At 43.7% G+C, this 21,144-nt stretch overlaps 1 protein-coding gene across 10 annotated transcripts in view; it reads right to left on the bottom strand.

Moving 5' to 3' along the window:
- PITPNM2 (phosphatidylinositol transfer protein membrane associated 2) overlaps positions 1 to 21,144 on the bottom strand; it is a 121,851-nt gene that overhangs the window by 84,809 nt on the left and 15,898 nt on the right. Inside the window, exon 1 of one of the 10 annotated variants that reach the window (XM_085075452.1) lies at positions 18,174 to 18,368. The exons of the other annotated variants lie outside the window; for them this stretch is intronic. The gene's annotated coding sequence lies outside the window, so the exon portion shown is untranslated. Of the gene's footprint in view, positions 1 to 18,173; positions 18,369 to 21,144 lie in introns of those variants that run through there. 10 annotated transcript variants of the gene reach the window in all.

The raw sequence follows: 21,144 nt of genomic DNA, 5'->3' as shown, positions 1-21,144 counted from the left end.
TAGAAGGTGTCCCTGCCTATGGCAGGGGGTTGGAACAAAATGATCTTTGAGGTCTTTCCAACCCAAGCCATTCTATGATTATGAAGGAAAATAAATCACCATTTCTGTTGCAAGTGCCCTCAGCGCTAGTTAAAAAAACCACCCTGGTAAGATCAGCAGAATTCATGAGGAGATCATCTCTGGGTGCTGAACTTGAGTCCACATGGCAAGTCCTGCAACAGAAACACACCCTCGCCCTCAGTGGGGCTGGCAGCCAAAGAAAAGCTGTTTCCTTCATCACATATTCAAAAGGGTTATCTCTTCCCAGCTGTTATTCTGAGGACTTGATTCTTCAGCTCTCTATTTATGCACATTGTTAATCTGAGTGCTCTGCGTACTCCAAGCATTCACGAGCCTACAGACAGGACTTGCTCTATTCACAAATAGCAGAGCTCCAACAGGGAAGGATCCCAGCATTAGTCAGAGCTATTGAGAGAAGGGAAATTAGACAGCAGGTACAGAGAGAAAGCCTGAGCGTGTGTGTGTTACATATTTAAATGACACTGACATTTCTTCAAAGCCTTATTGGGTTTTTCATAGCTTGGGTTCTTTAGGGTATTTTTGGTTGATTTTTTTTTGGAAGGCTGCAGTTATTAAGGTAAAATTCTTACAAAAAATGATCAAGCAGCTGTTATTGTCACAGTGGGAGAGGGTGAATACCATATGATTAGTATCCAAGCTTACTGTGGAACAATAAGAAACTATGGCTAAAAGGAGAAAGAAAGTCAAACTAAGAAAAAAAACCCAAACCAAAATCCCACACTCACACAATCCATACAGTTTAGACACTGAACATATTGTCACAAGGGACAGAACAAAGTCGCCACAGCTGAGGAGGGACCTGTGTGATGTGCTCACACAGGGGAGCAATGCCCATTTCGCTCTGTGCTCAAAGAGAAACATGAGGGGGTTCACACATCCTTGAGAGCTGGACCTGGCTGAAGGCTGGAAAACACATGGCTCCTGCTAATAAATCCCTTAATTTATTAAGATAACTTCTCATCATTGAAGAAAAAGAAAAGCCATACCCACTAGAAATCACGCTCACTGAACATAGCAACTAATACAAAACAGCTCAAGAAATGTATGTTGTTATATCTTCTTAAATTCTTACTTCATTAGCTAAACTATAAATTAGCATATTTTTCCTCTTCTGTGAAGATCATTCTTCACCCTCTCCCCAAAACTGACATCGCTTCATTGCCGTTCCAAGGATTTTTCTCCCCCTCAGTCCAAGAATTAACTTGTCACTTTAAGCCCCAACCTGTGAAAACACACATAGAGCTTTCCTGAACTCAAATATAGGTAGGTAACACAGTTCTGTCTTGTGATGCTTCAAGAGAAAAAACAAGAGAGAAAACCAAACACCAGACCTTTAGAAAAACCCTGTTTTGCTCCATCAACCACTTGGACTAAAACCATTGGCTTCGCCAATCCTCCCTCTATTGGTGAAAGCCAAGCCATCCACCTGCAGCGTCCCACTGCACCAAAGAGACTTTTCTTCCAAAAGCACCCACTCTGCATTTTCATCCTCGGCTGCACATGGACACAAGAGCCTCTCTTGAGGCTAAAAATGCATAAAACAGTTACAGGTTGAAGAACATGCAGGAACAGCAAAATAAAACTAGCATTTCTGACATTATTGTGCTGGTGAGTCACCAATTCATTCTTGTTTGTCAGCTCCTATAAGGGCCAAGATCTTCAGAGGCAGCTGAGGCCAAATGAGGTGGCAGCCAGGCTTGGGCCCAGATGCCCAGAGCCAGAAATGCCTTTTCCCCCTTTAACTGCTGGCTGCCAACAAAAGCAAGAAAGGATCAGAGAGGAACTTCAACTGACAACATCCCCCCTCTCCAGCCTCTCTCCCAACTGCAAACTCCAGCTGCATTTCAGCCAAGCTCAACACTGCCCACCAGTTCTGTCCCTCTGGGGAAAGAGCTCTTCCAGCACAGAAAAACAAGGCTGAGTTTCTGCCCTGCAGTTTTACAGACTCAAACGACCTCTGGCAGCACAGCCAGGAGCCCTCTCCACAGGTGGCAGGACTGACAGATGCCCAGACCCCATGGAACAACAGCAGTAGATCAAAAAGCACCATCACAGCGACACGGAGCAACACAGGCGATACAGAACACAGCTTGTCTCAAGCTGAGGCACAAGTGGTTCAGGGAAATTTGTTTGCATAGTTTGTCCTTCATTAAGATCCCATTGGCTGGGATGCAGAGGGAAAATCAGGGCTGTATTTGTACTAATGGCAGGGACAACATAATAATTTGCAGTCTATGCCTAAGGCTCACGTGTATCACTTGTATTGAAGACTTGCTTTATTTCTTTTATTTTTCTTCCCAGTTTCTCTCTCTTATGGCAGCCCACTGTGCCTTTCATACACTTTCACCTTCTCCCCTACCACGAACTCTGTTTGAACAAGGTTTTGCAGAACAGAAAAATCTGTTCCCTGCTGGAACTAGCCAGATCTGCCTCTTTTGCCTAAGAAAACAGCGTCCAAATATAATAGTAATCCTCCACAGCTCAGAGCTAGGATAGCTGGTGATCAATAATACCAAAAACCCAAGTTAGCAGGGACCAAGAGTCAAGTTTCTAATTCCTAAAAACAGTTACCACAAACTCCTGTTGCTTTGCCAACTTTAATCAATGAAGAAAGAACCACCACAAGGGGAATGGAGCTTGTTCAGTCACCAACATGATTTTCTCCAAGTGGAAACAGAGGTAAATTTTTCAGAAGTTCCATTATGGCAGTAGCAGCCCTTTGATGTTTAAGTGACTTAATGCTTTTGGAAAACTGGGCTTGGTTACATTGGTGATCCAGTATTCTACAGAAAAACTGTGGTTCTGGTGCTTAGAATCTTGTGGTTTGAAGAAAATTTGAGCTACAGGATAGGGGTGGAGGAGTAAAACCTCACACTGAGCAGCTTGAGTTTCCTTTGCTAATCATCAAAAGCCGCTGCTGGCAAGGAGCACTACAGGCTTATCCAATGGCTTCCATAAAAGATTGCTCACTTGTGCACATTTTGAAAGGGCAACCCCTTCTGCCTTGCCTCTCTTTCACTGTTATATTTAAATACATTAATATTTTAAACTTCTAAAAGCACAAGCAATTTATCTCTTCTTTAAAAATAAATAAGGTGAGGAATGCTATCATATTTAGAAAGCAGTACCTAGACCAACACTTTAACGTGGAGAGAAACATATTTCAATACCCCTAAAGCACACAGAAGGTCAGGCCAAAGTCACAAGGGATCATCAATTTTGGATGTCCAACGTGACACCTTCTTTTAAAAGGAACAGTTTTAAGAGATAAGGCTGCAACCACCTACTAATCTCCTGAAAACAGGAGCAAATAGACTTCCATCACTTCAGAGAAATACTTCCTTCCATATTTGACAATAAAAAAGATTAATAATAATAATGATGATAGTAATAATTAAAAAAAAAAGAGAGACAGGAGACAGACAGACATCTGGGTTATGTTCTAAATGTAATTAGAAGCCTGACAACAGGACAGAATAATGTCAAACAAATTACAAGCAATGTGTTTTCATTCACAGGGTGACGAGTCAACAAGCAGGCAGTTAATTTTAAGACTGATTATGTACCAACTCCTTAAATAACATAAACACACTCACCTCCACGGAAAGCAGCAGGGAGTCGAAACACACCATCGATCTCCCTTTGGGCAGGGCTGAGCATCTCAGCTGTGTCTGGGAAATGATGAGCATGGATTTTAGGGGAGGTTTGTTTGTTTTACAAGGTGCTGCCATTGCTCAGTGGGTGCCCCAGCCCATGCACCTTGGATCCCAGTCTTGGAGCTGCTGAGCACCCTCAGCTCTCACTGGCACAGGCATATGGAAGTGCATATATAAAATCACACTACAGAGGTCCTGCCTGAGGTGATCACCCGTGGGAGGAAAAGCTGTGTGGTTCCTAACAAGGGCTTTTCAGGTCAGCACTTTCACACCACATCAGATGATTCCTCACCCAGGCTCTACAGTGCTCCAGGACACCACAGTGTGCAGGCAGGGAAGGGCTTGGCTGTCAGAGCTCAGGTGCACTTCCAGGGGCTGAGGCACATCCCTTACCCACTCAGGGGCTCTCAGGCACCCAGTCTGGAGGTTTGGGCAAACTGGGGCATGTTCTCACAGGAAAGCAGTGGCTTTCCTTCCCACTGTGTCCAGGCAGCTCCTGGAGGTTTTCCAGCACAGACCTTGCATCCCTGCTCCAAGGGACCCATTCTGCCTCCCACACCAGCACCTACACAAAGCTTCAACTTTTTGATGCACTTTAAAAACAAAACAAAAAGCTCCAAAAATCTTTATCTACCAAGTGGCAAAGGGGGAAGATGTGCAGCTGGGGGAAAGAATGATTGCAGAGAGCAGCTCTTCATTTTCCTGCAGCAATAAGAACCACCTATTTGTTTGAGTGATGGTGGCTTCACGAGAACACCAGTGCAGAGCCAAGCGACGACAGCTCTGACGTAAATAGAGGGAAAAAGCAAACAGTCAATGCAAAGCACTGAGGCAGCAATGGGACATGATGGTGGAGACGCCAGGCTGCAAGGAGAAACAAAGCAGCAAGGCAGGATGACAGATGGAAAAAAAAAAAAGGTTACAAAAGCAGAACAGACTAGAAAGGCATTTATAGGATAATAATCCTTGTCTGTGTTTCTAATTATATCTGTAATAGTTAATAGCTGAAAGGATTTTAGAAGGCAAATTTACTTTTTGTCCCCTGTGCCATTTTCTGGCGGCATTTGCCCCAAATGCCTGGAGACAAATGGTTGGTTTCAACATCTACTAATACGTGTAGCTGGGGTGAAACACTTCCCAGGAAACTCTGCAAGGGGCAGAGCTGAACTGGTTAAAATCCCCTCACTGAGGCAGGGACAGGCTAGGCAGCCCCTGTCAGTGGAAATGCAGATTCAGCAGCCGCAGCAATGCCAGACACCTTCTGGGGAATATTCTAACAAACTAGAAAATGGTCAAACAGCACCAGGCTGCAAGTTAGACATTGACACCAAATGCTCTGAATAAATAAATACACGCACAGTTGTGGAAGGGCTGTGCTGGAGGATGGTGAGACCAATGGAACGATGACAATCCAACAGAACCACACCTGGAGAACAGAGGAATCATCTCGTTAGATTTCTATGGACTCTTCCAGCAGTTCTTTAGAGATTCACATTACCTGATTAACACATCTACAGGTTAACAGCTGTGAACAGATTAATTTAAATTAGATCTCTGAAGCATGAACTGCCCAAACTACTCAAATTTGAAACAAAGAAGAAATAATAGGTATTAGATTAAGCAGGTAAAGATACATCAATTTTAATTGTAGAGCTATTCAGTGTAGAGTACTCTGGAGAGGAAAAAATACTTAGCCTATCTCCTTGGCAGTAGTAATGCTTAGGGTTAATCTGGAGTGTTGTCACTGTACAGAGCTGTAGCACACTGAGAATTTTTATGCTGTTGTGTCAGACTTCAATAAGTCAACCCAAATTTCAGAACACCTCTGACAATAGTCAATCAGGACAAACATCATAACTGGAAGCACTTTCAGTTTGAAAATACACAGATATGATGATAACTGCAGCAGTGCACCAGTGCACTCTGAGAATTAATGTTGCCATCTGAAGGGAAGGAGAATGTCTCAGCACTCACTCTCTGCTGCGTGATTCAGGAGCCTGCAACATTTGCTGACACCTGAATCTCTCAAATTAGTGCCTTCCACCCAAAATTAAGGGAAGGGAAAGACTTTTGGGAAAGGAAAATTACACCAGAGGTGTTGTTGTAACAGTTCTGAATATTTCCAGTAATACTTCAGATGCTGCAGTGAGAGATCTTACCTAACAGCTTTTGGAAACAAGGCAGTGATATTTACCATCATCACCTTCCCCAGCTCAGTATGCTGAAAGCACATGGAGAGGAAAACCACACAGCCTTAGAAGGAACCTTAAAACTCATCTCATTCCACTGTCTGCCATGGGCAGGACAACCTTCCACTGTCCCAGGCTGCTCCAAGCCACATAAACCTGACCTTGAGCATTTTCAGGGATGGGGCAGCCACAGCTTCTCTAGGCAATCTATTCCAAGGAACAGGTAAGAGTCAGAACCCAGAGTGAAGCCAAGTGAGAGCGAGTTTGGAGCTTGCATGGAGTGGTCAGAGGCACCGACAGCTGCTTCCCACAGCTGCTGTAAAAACCATCAGTGCTACCGTGTTGCACCTGCAATTATTTTAAGCAATCAGCTTTGGAAAAACACTAAGTAACATTCATTCCTCCTTTCTCATAACAGTACAACTTGTACTTAGCCTTCCTGTCGCTAAAGAAATATTCCATTTAAGAAAGCAGCTCAGTTTCAGTTTAACAGCAGAGCAAACAATGCCTTCGTGTTGCTATGCCTGTTAACCTTTGATTTACGACCCCGTTTGTCAGTTTTGTTTTTGAAATTAAGATGCTTGTATGCTGAAGGGTAACAGAGTTCACACCATTAAATTAACATCTGCTATAAATAATGTGCTACACGAGAGTCAAAGAACATTTACAAAGCACTAAAAACAGGTGAGTGAACATTAAACAGCCTTTTGCTGAATAACTTAAAAGACAAAAAGATCAGAAACATCTGAAAACAAAACTTTTTTTTTTTTTTTGGCACGTATTTTTGGTAGAAGAGTCAGCTCGAAATAATCTGCTTTGTGGTGGCTGTCAGGGGAGACCCAAGTGAGACACTGGCTGAGCTGGGGAACAGCTGATGTGGAAAACAGAGGCTTCCAGGGACAGACCATTTGTTGACCCCATCTGTAGGTTATTATAACACTGACTGATCTCCCAAAGCAATTTTCATTAATAAGAAGTTTCCAACACCAGTCTTTCTCCTTCCCTCACCCCAGAGGAAGATTTACATGAGATTCCTGGAGACCAATCCTGCCCTCTCTCCCTCGTTTTTTTTTCCTTATGATGGGACAATCTAGCTCAGTAACTGCTTATGCCATATGGATAACAGAAGAAAACAATCAGCAGGTCATATGGCACCACTTCCCTGTATGAATTCCCTGTACATGCTCTGTGCAAAGGTTGTAGGATTTTTTAATTTATGTGAATCCAGGGAGCTCACTTTTATCACAGTCACTTTTGCACCGTTTTAAAAAGGCAAAGGAAATAAAAGGCATAAATTGCCTTCTAAAACAAGCACCTTTTTTTGGTGCTGAAGTCTTCAGTGAAAAAATATAAAACACAATTGCAACAAGAGCTCAGATTGCTGCTTTAGACTCTAATGGCTTCATAACAGTAATTAAGGCTTCTTCCTGACTTCATAACTATGCCATAATGCATTTATCAAAAGCACATTACCACAATGGACGCATTCACTCTTTCTGTAATATTTCGACAGCTCCCTTTAGACACTATCAGTAAATAAAATCTTATGTGGGCCAATTAAAGAAAGCATAAATCCAAATTCTCTGTGGCTATCTTGTTTTGAATACGCTGCTCTGTCAAATCTTTTTAATGGGAAACGGGTAAGTGCTTTGAATCCAGGAAAAAACTTCCTCCCCAGAGCAGCTCTGGGATGCAGAGCCTTTCTTAAGAGCCACAGGAAGGAAGGAGAGCAGTGTTTCTTGGAGCTGTGTTTTTATCACAAGAGGAGGAGAGGTTTTGACAGCAGAGAGACTATTGTCAAGTACATTTGGACTCACGTCAAGTCTCTGCCTTGACAAATTGGACTGGGAGTCCTTCCACAGTCAAAGTGCACAACGTGCAATGCAGAGCCATTTCTCCACTTCACTGAAGAGCAGAAGGGAATTACAGAGCTCTCTTCCCCTTCCTCCCATCCAATTGGCTCCAACAGGCTGCAGCGAGCCTGGTGCTCTGCAGGGACACATCCACAGCTGTGAGCATCCTCCCACCAGCCCCTTCCCCACGCGAACCCCACTGCTCGGCTGTGGGAACACAAATCACCACTGCAGGAGGAGTGGCACATGTGCGAAGCTCACACTGTGTAATGAGTGCTACCCAAAGTGCAAATGCAAGTGGGTGAATATTGGCATGAACCCTGCAGAGTGAAGCTAAAATTAGGGTTTGCAATATGGAAATCTGTAATATCCTCTGCACCTGGGTAGCTCAGTGTATTCCAGACCAAATATGCTTTAACTAAAAAGAGGCTACAAGGGGCAAGATGCAAAATACACATGACCTTCCCTCACCACTTTTATCACCAAAAGAGGTTTCTGGATTAGACATCCTGCAGCAACAGCTCAAAAGATTTTATAGTGGAGATAATTAGGAACACATCACCCTTTCTTTGATCACATGAAAGATTATTTTAAACCAAACAGGAACACTGCTCCTGCAATGATCCTCAGTCTTTGCCATACACTTCTCTCTCTTATCTCTCAACTGCTATAGTGGGGAAAGATTGGCAGGTTCTTTAAACATAGTATGAGGTCAGTATTCAAGTCAGAAGTAACAAACCCCACTTTACACAACAAGCGATGTTGAGCGCTCAGCATCCCATACCAGTTAATCTGTGTTGTTTACTCCCTTGGTGTAGAAGGTTTTACACTGATAAGTTCTGACTGCTCCTCAGTACAGGCAGAGCTGTGGGCAGTAACCTAACCAGGACTCTTGAGAGCACAGTTTTGCCACCCCCCAGTTTTAGTATCCTTAGCAAAAATCACAGCATTTCTCTAACAGCATCAGAGACTGAGGCAAAGCAGCCAAGCAGCACACAAAAGAGCTCTTGGGTTTTTGTCTCTGGGCTGCTGGGGGTGAAAAGAGAGATTTGTCAAGAAACCTTCTAGAAACCCTGGGGGTGAAAGGAGAGGACTGGAACTGGCTACGGTAAATGAAAAGCATAATTCAAATGTTGACATGTACTTCACAAAGCTGTTCGTTAAACTACATGGGAAGGAATGGCACCAACCGCAATTTAAAGCAGAAAAAAGGAGAAAAGAAAAAAAAGACTTAGGTAGAGCATTATACAGGAGCTGTTCCCAAGACTTCCATCCAGAAACGGACTGCCAAGCTTTCATTCAATAAAGGCACTGCTACAACAAAATTACCTCCTGGGCGCTAATGGTCTCTTAGTTATAAACAACCTCTTTAAATAAGGGGGGGGGAAGTGCATTATAAAGGAATTTGCCACACATTCCCTTCAATAAATCCTTCCTCCATTCAGTGCTTCCCAACAGGAGCTGGTCTACCAACGATCATCACCAGTAATTCTCTCCCACCAGGGGGAAGGTAAAATAAAAAATTCAGACTGTAAAAATATCTCCTTTATCATAGAAGAAAGTTATTATGAGCCTCCATGCTGCCTGGCTGATGCCTGTGCACAGGGATGGTTCCCTCTTTCTCCAGTAATTGCTTGCAGAGGGAGAAATGAACAAATGCTGACTGTGTGAGGTGCATCCAGAGACTCCAGGTAATCATACCCATTCAGTTTTATTTATAGTAACAAGTATTTTATTTATTTGATTTTATTTACACCAAGAAGACTAGGTCCAAAGGTTCCTGGCAAAAGCATCCTGTTAGGGCAGCTGGGTAAGTTGCCTTCATACTGTGCCAGGTACTCCCCTTCTGAACCACCTACTCTTGGCATATGCCTGAAAAAGGGAAAAAAAACATATTCCACTCTAATTTCCCAGAGCTCCTGACAGCTCCTACCTGCTTGGTTTATCATCTGCCAGCTCCAGATCACTGCCAGCTCCACATTTCTTGGCCAGTGCCCTGCTCTGGAGAAAGTCTCTCTTTGGGGCAGCCAAGGCTGAGTCAGAGCAGAGCTGCAGGAACCTGGGATGAGCCCTGGGAGACACTGTGCAAGAAGTGCTCCTACAGGCTCCCAACCAGAGCTCAAAACTACTGCAAACACCCTTGATTTCCAGATTTTCCCAGCCCAGCACACACGCCAGAGCCAAGCACGATGCCAGCTCTCCCAGGGCTGCTCACACATTCCAAGTCCAGGCAGTGGCAGAGCAGGTCAGCACATCCCAGACCTCAGCCCAGCAAAGCCTCCCAGCTGTGTGACCACTGCCAGAAAAGCCCAGCAGGTCAAGGAATGAGCCCAAGGGAACAAGCTCTGCCAACCCACAGTCCCCTCTTCCACCAAACATGGAATGCCAGGAGAACAAAAGGCTTGGGACAGAAGTGGTTTGGACTAAGCTGGACTGGTCAAATCTGCCTCCCAAGGCCTAGGGAAAGAGCTGCTGTGGAAGGCAAAAAGAAACATTTACCTTGAGCAAAGCCCAGCCAGAGAAATGGGCAATTTTGTCCTCCAAATGCATAAGCTTATTGCTCATAAAAGGTTTACACTGGCTGGAGGAACTTACACTAATGAAGTTTTATCACTTCTTACACTCAGTTCCCAAGGGAGTCCCAGCAAAGCTTCACAGGCAGCCACAAAAGTCTGGGATTGTGCTGCATGCCATCTGAAGGAAAAACAAATCCTGCTGGCAACCTAAAACACCAAGGAGATATTCAGGATATATTCAGCCCCAAACCAGAAAAAGAAAAAAAAAATCACCCACGCTTGTAAGCTGGTCACACCCTTAAGCTCTCCAGAGAAGTTTTACAGCTTGTAAAACCCTCATGATTCATTTGGAAAGAAACCACGGGCTGTGCTGCAGCCACAGCAGTGTAAGGTTTCACCAGGGAAAGAGATGCCTCAATCAACTGGACTTCGAGGGGCTACCTAAGGAGCACTAATACATGTCAGGGCCCAGCTACAAACATTAAAAAAGGGAAAAAGCCCCATACCCACAAGAATTTATGCCGAGAAAAGCAGGTTATTTATACAGGAGCTTTCTTTTCAGCATCACCACTCAGCTATCCATTATCAGCCCCAAAACAACAGGGCACAGGAGACTAATGAACAGCATGAGCAGGAAATACAGAGATGTGAAGCAAGATTTAAAGAACAAATGGTTCAGACACTCTTGTATTTTACAGAAGGTCATTCACTGGGCCTTTATACTTCATTTATCAAATTAGATCTGAATTGGTGCAGTCATCCTGATTCAAGAAACCATCACGCATCTTTTCCCTTCAAAAGGGGAAATAAACACCTTATCTCTACAGCAGTTTCCATCAGAGGATCTCCGAGTCCTTCCCTGGCACTTTGCCGCACAAAACCACCCAGGCAGAGCTGCCTACCCTACAGATGGCCTTCAGAGGTGCAAAGAGCTCAAGTGTTTTGCCTTTAATGGCTTGGGCCAGATCTCAGATCCACATCTCCTCCCCTGAGATGCACCTCACTGAGCCAATTATCCATGTGCTGCCCTTAAAGAGTGGGATTTTATAGCCTCTATTTTTCTAGTGCTTTCCTTGTCATCATAAACAGCCCAGTGTTTGCTCACAAGTTATTCCATTAAAAACAAATATGCTGCCTCTCCATGGCTGTGGAATTTGCTGCAGAAAATCATCGAGAGAACAGTGCTGCCTTGCCAGCCACCTGCATCACCTCCCCCTTTAACCCAGAGGCATGTTACAATTACATTATTCCAACTAAATAAAATTATTTTCCCCTCTTCCAAGACATAAAACAACCACATTATTATGGCCATTGCCACTGTGATTTAATAATTTAAACAAAAAGACACACACAATGATAGGAACACAGTAAGTAGTACAGCACTTCATTACAGCTGGAACCAGTATTTATGACCCCTGAAAGCAAAGATGGTCGTGAAAATTATATGCCCAAACGCATCACTTCAAAATTACAACTTAATCATACAATGCTCAGCACAGAGGTTTCAAACACATGATCATCTTTTGTTTTTTTCCAGGGTGAAGAAAAGCCCTGAGAGATAATAAATCGTTTAAGGTATCGGTGGAAGAGGCTTACTTACGAAACAGGATTTGCAATGCAAAAAGTGAATCATGAAGCATTACCTTCACAAACTTCACCCTTCCTCAAGCTGCTGTTGAAGGACTGTCTCTCCAACTGCCCCCCTGACTCCCCAGAGCCGGTCAGGGACAGGGACAGCCACCCATGGCTACAGGAAAGGGTTCATGTGCTCTTGGAGCTGAGAGAGGAGCAGAGATGCAGAGCCGTTGCTGAAGAGCTGCAAGTGCTTTGAGAGCTCCAGACCAGGCTGCACAGAGAAGTTAATCTGGTAAAAATGCTTTGGATGTGTAGCCACAGCCCAAGTACAGTTCTCTGCCAAGGCTGAGGACAATACATTATTAACCAAAGTTTAATTATATCCACAAATGTACATTTCTAGCTGGGGCTTACAACCACATCTCTGTAGATTTGTTTGTTCTTCCAGTGGTCCTGTTAAGAAATTAGTTTTGTGATCACTTTCACAGCCCAGAACACACATTTATCTGATATTAAATTTAATTCTGTTTCATTTCCATTGGAATTTTACTGGCTCCATACTAATTAATTTATGTCAGAAACAGACAACACTTCACAAAGGACCCTCTAATCAGTGGCTGTTAAGGGTGGGCTGCAATATGGTTTTTATGTAACACTGGTCAGATAATTTTCAAAAGAGAATGCCCAGTTCTAAAGAACAAGCTATTGTCTCCCCACCAAATGAGTATGGAAATTAAGTAGAACTTAATTATTACATTTGCAATGCTCTGGATTAGGCAAGATCGACTGCCAACAAGCATCATTCCCTACAGAAAGAAGAATCTGGCTACTTGTAACATACAGACCACGTTTTGGGTTTTTAAGAGAAATTTGGCAGGAAAAATGAGTCAGCAGCAGATAAGCAACCAAGTCTCTACAGCCAACCAACCACGACGTGGGCTTCAGTGGGGAAAGCCTCACACCCTCAAAGACCCAAATATAATGTGGCCCCACTGAAAGGCTGCCCACTCTTCCCATAACCTGACGGCCACAGAAGCTATGCAAGTAGCTCTGAATACTTTCTCTCCTCCCATTCTCTTTCACGTGCATCAACCATGCTCAAGCAAAGAGCACAGGCTCCATTCCAAAGGAAAAGCCAAAATTCAATTAATGACACCAATCTTAAGCTAGCTGAGACTGCAGAAATGGAAATTCTTCCTCATTCAGGATTTTTTTCTTTCTGAAAGCTTCCATGAACTGTAATAATGTAACTATCGCAAGCATTTATTTATTAATACAGAAAGATTTATTTATGAGAGCTGCAATCAGCTTAATCTCCAAAAGCACAGCTCAATGTTGTTTAGCCCCTGGCTAGAGTTATTCCTCTGCTTTTACGTCAGGAAGCAGCACCCCACAGCTCAGGGGTTACTGGGAGTAACCCAGGTAACACTTCAGCAAAACCAGGAGGCACCCTGCACTCCCCCAAGCTCCACTTTTATGCCAGGCATTGATAGAGGTCACAAGTGCTCATGTAATCCTGGAGGAGTGAGCACCCACAGGGCAGGACCCTTCGGGGTGCAAGGGAACCTCATAACCACTCAGACAGGAGCATCTCTGCCCACTCCTCCCTTTCCATTTCACGTGGTAGCTCCTCACTGGCACAGCTGCTCATTAAAGCTTGCACTGACATCTGAAGACTCAAAGGCAAATTAAAATAACCCTACACTTCTTAATCCGATTCATGCTTTTTTAATGACTTGGAGTTCCTATCGTGTGGAAAGCATCTCTTGCAGGAAACTGCTTTGACCACTGCTGTTCATAAAAGTAAAAAGACTTGCTAATGCTCTCCAAAGTTCCCACAGAAGTATTTATATCAGCACCCCTCTATTTTTTTCCCAACAATAATCTAATTCATGTGACTCTTATCTTAACTGTGAAACAGCACGTTAAATCCAGGATCACAGCTCATTTAGATAAATGGAATTGGGCACATCCAGCGAGTCATTCCTGCTGTGACATTTCTACTATTGACAGAGTTATTTCCAGGCCCAGCGTGGGCAGGGAACTGGGAGGACTCGCACCCTTCAGCACAGTCACTGCCCCTTGCTGAGAGTGCACAGAAGAGCCAGATTTTCCTCAAGGGACTCTACCTGCGTCTGATCACATGTTAATAAGCTTTCTGGCAGCATTTCCCAGAAATAACCTTCAACAGTTACCTAGAAACATAATCCATCAAAATAAACCTCAAAACAGTAAGAAACTAAAAGAACTTTTATTGGTAGGCTGCGTTCTAGCTATATATACAGAAGAATTAGTGGACAAACTAGAGTCATTGATCAAGGGGATAGCTCAAATTAATTTCAAGGTTATTTTCTTTGTTCTTTTATAAACACAAACAGTGGTTTTAGAAAGTTTCCCTTACCTCATTCTTTCCTACTCTCTGTGAGCTCTTAAGAATAGAGCTGGATCTACAGGACTTGAGAGCACCCACTGGAACCCAAGCACTTAGCAGGTGATGAGCTGAAGTCAGTCTATTGCTCTAGAGCTTAACAGTTAAATCATCCATAATAGATTAAAATTTCCCATCAAATGAATTGAAAGTTCTCCTTCAGCACTGAACAGTTCCCCTTCTCCCTACAGCTCCATCCCCATATTCCTTTTTAATCTGAATAAATACGGATGGCATTTGCATCCCCCACTTTTTCTTTCTATTTTTTTAATAAACTGCGGGGATGACGCAGAAACCACAGTCAAAGGATTTTCTTTAGGTACTCAGAGCACTTCTGATCTGCATATTGATTTCAACTCGTAACTCTTCATAAACAAAATGGGTATGTGAGTGAGTCTGTCAGCAGATGCTGGTGAATCCTTCTCCCCCCTCACAGCCTGTGCACAGGGATTAATACACACCAGCACTGCAGAACACGCTGCGTCAGTAACAACTGGAATTTCCTGGAGTTCCCACTTGAGGCTGTGAAGCTGAGCTACCATCACAAGTGGCCCCAAGACACCCTGAGCGCTGGGGTTCAGCCAGGTTATCTCCCTGATAACCCCACCCAGCCTGGGGTCATGTGTGCAGTGTGACATCCACATGCTGACATTCCAGAGGATGGGAAACCAGACTTGGCTGGAGCTCATCATTTCCCAGCACTGCCCGAGTGCTGCGGAGAGGGAGTCAGGCTTGGTTTACAGGGATGCATGTGCTCTGTGTAAATGCATCCATAACAACGAGCTGCTGCCCATTTACAGCTTCCCACCTTCCTGAAAAATGGTATTTTCAACCAGATGATACACTTCTGATTATTAAGAAAGATCTCTCTATACCCCAGAAATTAATCATTCCTCTACTCTGCTAAAACCCATGACAATGTAGCTTTGGCTCTGGAAAATTAACTGCTATGGGTCAGTCACAAAGGTAAGCAATTTAAAATTTTCATACATTCTTTTACTCAGTTAGAATCCACTCTTCAACCCTTCTCTGCAATCACCAAGGTTTTACAGGATCTGGCATAAATATTCAACCCATGCTGCTCATCAGTCTGGTTGGAGAGAGATGTTGGGGGTTTACCTCAAGTCCCAGGGCAGGTTCTCTTTTTGCTTTTGGCCTCAGTGGAAGCAAAATATGGACCAAAAATGGACCTATACAGGTCCATCCACAATGACACAGGGGAGTCATTGAAATGGATGAAGAAGATGATACAAGGAAAGAGAACCTCAAAGCAATATGGTTTAATCAGACAAGGGTGTATTCCATGCAATAATATAAGCTAATCACTCTTATCTGCATTACATCAAATATCTTTTACTTCCAAAAGTCCTTAAGGCTGCAGAGTTTTCAGTTACCTTTTCCCCCCGTTTCCTCTAGGATTAATACTTTTCCTTAGCAGTCTGCTGCCAGCTGCTACATGGTCTCTCTGGATATCATGAATTAAATTCTTGGGTTTTCTGACTTTTTCCACTGTTAGAAGGACATTTATCAGGTTAAGCCCAGATTTCTTTCCCTGTCTTACCAGCAGAGTTTTGGATGACTAATCAAAGGACTGAATATATTTTAAAGATTTAATTCTCCTTTCACTATTTATACTAGTCAATGTCACTTTGACACTATTCTGGCTTTTCACTGCAAAAAATTTTCCAACTTAAATTCCCTTAAAACGAACATGCTCTCATAAGCAGACAAGTGCCATTCGCTCCATCTTGCCCTCCCCCAAGTTAGCTTCAGCTGTCACCTAAAACACAGTAAGCATTTTCCTTCTGGGGAACTATGTGTTCTTGCAGTTATATTCAGTGGACCAGAAGAGTCTGGCATCGGAAAAAGAACTATCTGATTTCTTGGACTCACTGCAAGAGAACCTGTCTTGGCCAGACACAGTTATAACCACCAAGAATTCAGTTAAATTAAAGATACCCTGGGCATTGAGTTCTGGCTGTACAAAAAGTGATCAAGCACTGACCCACCTCAGATACAGCTTTGGGGCTCTGACTGCTCTGTAAAAGGTGTTTCTTCCTGCAGTTATAAATAACAGTGAGCAAAACACTCCCTTTGTACATTAGTGTAAAGATTTTTGGGGTCACCATCCATGAATTGCTACTGCTATTTTAGTAAACAGAAAGTAGTCAACAGCTCTTGAGAACCTCTCACATTTTCACCTTTCTGTTTTAAGTGTGTTCAGATCTGAAAGCACATTTTTCAGCTTAATTCAGACTCAGCACTTAAGGTCAAATCTACTATTTTTGCCATGACCCATGTTGCCTTTTTTCGTCTACATTACCCAGAATTTCTATTTCTATGCTCAGTTACAAGGAAGGAAATATGCCCTTCAAAAGCAGCTGCACCTTAGACCCACACTGAGATACTGATCCTTGTGGTGTTCCTTTATGCCAGGAACTGCCATGTTCAGATGGCTGATCCTTGTGTGGCAATACCCAGACACCACAGAAGATGCAAGGGAAAAGCACATAAATACAAAAAACACCCAAACCATCTTCCAAAAAAACTGCTCAAAGAAACAGTTTTTCACAGATAATTCTACATTTCTGTCTTCTGCCTCGCCATGTGTCAAGCACAGTCCTCAGGCAGAAACAGCTCCCACATCTTCCAAGCAAGGGAGCTCTCCACCCAGACCTGCCTCTGCCTTAAGTACCCTTCTCTCACCAGATTAATTGCCCCTTTCCATCTCATTATTATGACATGGTAAAAGCACATCTGGAACACATCTGTAGCCTTCTGTCCCCTCCAGGAAGGGCCCAGCATTTCACTGGAACGGCACCAATGGGAATGTTATTGAATGTCAGGGTGAGTTGCATCGCATCTGCTCTATGCTGTGCTCAGGACAACCTTCTTCACAGAGCTTTTCCAGGAGGGGTTGTTCATCAGGTCTTATTTTTAAAGAATCTGGGCCAAGTCATCCCTGCTGTAGCTTTAATGACGTCAATGAGCTACAGCAGGGGTGAAATTGGGCCATTATTTTTTATGTCCATATGTCCTGTGCCTATTAAAGAAAAAGAAAATGCAAAAGAAGATCAAGGAAGAAAAGTTATTGAATCAAAAGACTACCCTGTGCAGAGATTAACATCTAGATGTGGAATGCTCCTCTTTTGTTCCTGCTTTACATTATAAATACAACACTTTATGGAAAAAGAAATACTTCTGTAGTGTCAAGGTACAACAGCAGTTCTGCAGTGACAAATTATATTCACATTTTGTATCCTGTTTTGGAAAAAACCAACAGAAAAAATCATTACCAGGAAAAGGTCTCTTCAGAACTCAACAAAAGTGAGCGACACAGTTGCCAGTAAGTGTTAGTGTCTCCTCTGTAAGCCAATATTCATCACACCCAGCATATCACCACCCAGTAGTAAAGCCCAGTGGACCTTGTCCTGAGCTCATTTCTTAGTAAATCCAAAACATGATTATACAAATATCAAAAGAGAAAAGTATTATAAGGTTGAGCGTAAACAGTGTTTTCTGTGAGTACACAGAGCTGCAAACACCAACATGAGAAGGGACACTGCTGAGGAGACCAAGCCTGCAGATGTAGGACACCAGCTGTGAACAGCAGCAGTAACAGCCACCATTCTGGGGGGATTTTCAGAAGGTTGAACTGTGCCATTTGTCTTGAGAAAATGAGCAAACAGGTTTCCCACCCGCCATGCCCCAGCCCATGGGGCATTGCCTGGGCTGTGAGCGCAACTCTGACTCGTCTGACCACAGCCAGAGACACCTCCAACCACGATTTCTCAACTCCACACTTAAAGCCCACTTAACTGACATTTAAGCATGTAAATAACCATATTCATAGGGACATAGATAAAATTACTCACCCACATGCCTACAGAGTCAGGCCAATGCACCTTTAAAGCCAGACAACAACAGCTCCAGATCACAGGAGATGGTGTCCAGGGCCTCTGCTTTGTAGATAAGTTTTATTTGAAAGCTTTATATAAGATTCCTTTGAAATCTTTGACCCTAATTATCCAAGTCGCAGCTTCAGTCAAAGACTAAGTTCTCCTTGCAAGGCCTTTTTTCCAATTGCTTCCCCTTTGCATTAATGAGTTCTTTTTCCCACAATGGGCTACAACAGTTTGAGGTTTTGTTTTTGTTTTTATTTTTATTCCTCTCCTCCTCTCCCATTCCAGCACTGGAATCAAAATAACTTGAGATGGAAAACGTGTGACCTCCCAAGCCTTTATTTACAGTATCACAAACCACAAGGGAAGGTTCTGTCCAAGTTTTCCAGCTGGAATGGGAACAGCAGGGAAAAAACGTGCCCTCATTTTTGCAGCTGTGATATTTAACACATCACAGGGGAGAAAGGTGGGAAGGAGGCAGGAGAATTAGAAGCCAGTAATGATGCCATGGAAATATCGGATGAAGAGTCTCAGCCACACAGGCAGGTTCACATGATGACATCCTTTCTCCTCAGAAATAAACAGAGCTTTGTACATGCAAATGTAACTGCAAAACCAGTCTGACACATATTTAATGGGGTTACTTCTTCACTTTTACATTAAACCAGACCGTAAAATACAGAAACTTTTCAGACTCTACCTGAGTTTGTATCAGTGCTGTGATGATCTCTCGCCATGCCACCATCCCCCAAAATTACTACAACAAAGACTTTGTCAAAAAATAGAAGCCTAGCAGCAACAGAATCTTCCTCAGATATTTAAACAGCACAGAAAAACAAACACAAATGAAGGAGGTTTAGATCTATAGAAAGTTACTTGCAGCAGGAAACTGTCAGTTAGTTTGTGGTTACAACCACAGCAGCACCACAGCTCTTTCCTCCCAGTTTAAGACGTATGTCCAAACAGTTCCTCGTGTCTTGTGTTTCCATTGTAAAAGGAGGAAAACCACCAAAAGAAAAACTCACCCATTTCCATGAGAAATTTCATACTGCCAGATTATACAAGAGACTTTGTAGTTCCCTTTTTTTTGAAAAGGGATCCTTCTGTACCTTTCCAAACATTTGTGTCCTGTCTGTCAGGTCTAACCAGCTTTATCTGTAATCAGCTCCCACCTTCACAAGATCCCATTCCCCTTTCCTCACCTCTCAGCAGCTCCCCCTTCTCCCTGCCAGGCACAGTAACAAGTGCCACAATAACCTACAACCTTTACACACACTGAGACAGGGCAATGTCACAATTGCACTGCTCCATTACAATGCCAAACAGGGTCCCTCTCCTTGTCAGTGCAAAAGCAGCCATCACCCAGCTCCCTGGAGTGTTATCACCTGAGTGTTAACCCTTCACAGTGAGTTTTTACATCTAGTTGATGAAGATCCAACATGAAGACAGATTTCTCTTCATTTAGTTGGTTTCCAAAAACTCACCCCTTACAAGGGGTTCAATTCTCATGTTATGAGTCCCACACTAAGAACAAGGTGCAGAAAAAGTAAAATTCAGGCCCAATTTGTGTCCATATAAAAGGACATAAGGCTCTGGAAGGAGAAAAGCTGGTCACATTACACAGCCAGGGGTGGAAAATCACAGCCCAGCATGGCACAGGCACAAGGACAGGTGCTGCAGGCAAGGCAGGGAGTGCTGGAAGGACATAAGAAGGAGCCAACTGCAAAGCAAAACTGAGCTTCCTTTTGACAGGACACAACACGTTCCTTCAGTGATATTACAAATTGCTTAGCAGGGCCATCCCTCCCCCAGTGCACAAGTCCCCTGCCTCACATCTTCTAGTCACCCTTGGATTCCACCTCATCTACCTTCCCCTCTTATTATCCTCCTACCCAATGTCAGCCTCTGCCTCTTACAAACACTCATCCCATCAAGGCTTCTGCAGCTGCAGGAGCAGTGGAAGCACAAAGAGGCAGCCCAGTGCCCTGGACAGATGGCAGTGAGGATGCTGAGGGACAGAGCAGCAGGTCTCTTCCCATTCTGTACCAACATCCTCCATCTCCCTATCACACTGCATCCCCCTGTGGCTCCCTGCCCAGGCCCCACAGCTCCCAGCACCACCAGCACACAGCTCACGTCCGCACACACATCCCTTGGGCTCTGCTCACAGCAGGGATTGAGGACACTTTCCTAGATTTTGAAACAGTTCTATGCAAAACACTTCCAAGGTTGACTTGCAGAGGAGCATTCTCCCAATATTTTTATTCTGTCCAGCAGTTTGGATTCAATGCCTCCAGGTTTGGAAAAACAAAGGGCTGCACAGTGACACTGGAAGAACAGAGGGGGAAATTATTCGGTATCTACGGCATTTTCCTGGGCATGGCAATTTCAGCTTTTTGTCTTCATGAACACTGCATTCCCTGACAAGGTTTAAAACCCATTTCTCTCCTCACATTCCCTACCTGCCAACTCACAGACGTTATTCGCTCTCTGGTGACGCAAGAGCAGGGATTCATTTTCCTGTGAACACCGTTCTGGAGGCAATTTCCCTCACCTGCCCAGAGAATTAATGACCACTTGGGCACCTCATCAGCCTTGTAAAATCCTTCAGGCAACTGAAATGAGTGGAGCCTCAGCCTTGGGGCAAAGCAAACCCTAAGCTCTGCCAAGGATTGCATTTCTTCTCTGCAGTCACCGCTAATTCAGAGAAAAACTCTCCCCTCTACAACAGTCTACAGAGGAATGCGTGACCTAAAACAGGAGGCAAAGCTCTCGGGATACAGATGTTCCCTCTCAGCACAGCAGCACAAACTCACATGGCAATTAATGCCTGTACAAGCATAAACTCCTCTGTTAAAGCTGCTGCTGGGCAGCTTTTGATCCCAGAGAGACCCAGCCACAGCTCCTTCAGAGCTGCAGTGGGCAGGCAGTAGCTGCCAGGCTC

This window comes from Lichenostomus cassidix, chromosome 15 (genome assembly GCF_008360975.1).
Source record: "Lichenostomus cassidix isolate B80296 chromosome 15, HeHo_3.0, whole genome shotgun sequence".
Classification (NCBI taxonomy): domain Eukaryota; kingdom Metazoa; phylum Chordata; class Aves; order Passeriformes; family Meliphagidae; genus Lichenostomus; species Lichenostomus cassidix.
Note: the sequence above shows the minus strand (reverse complement) of the source record. Positions and strands in the feature narration are given on the sequence as shown.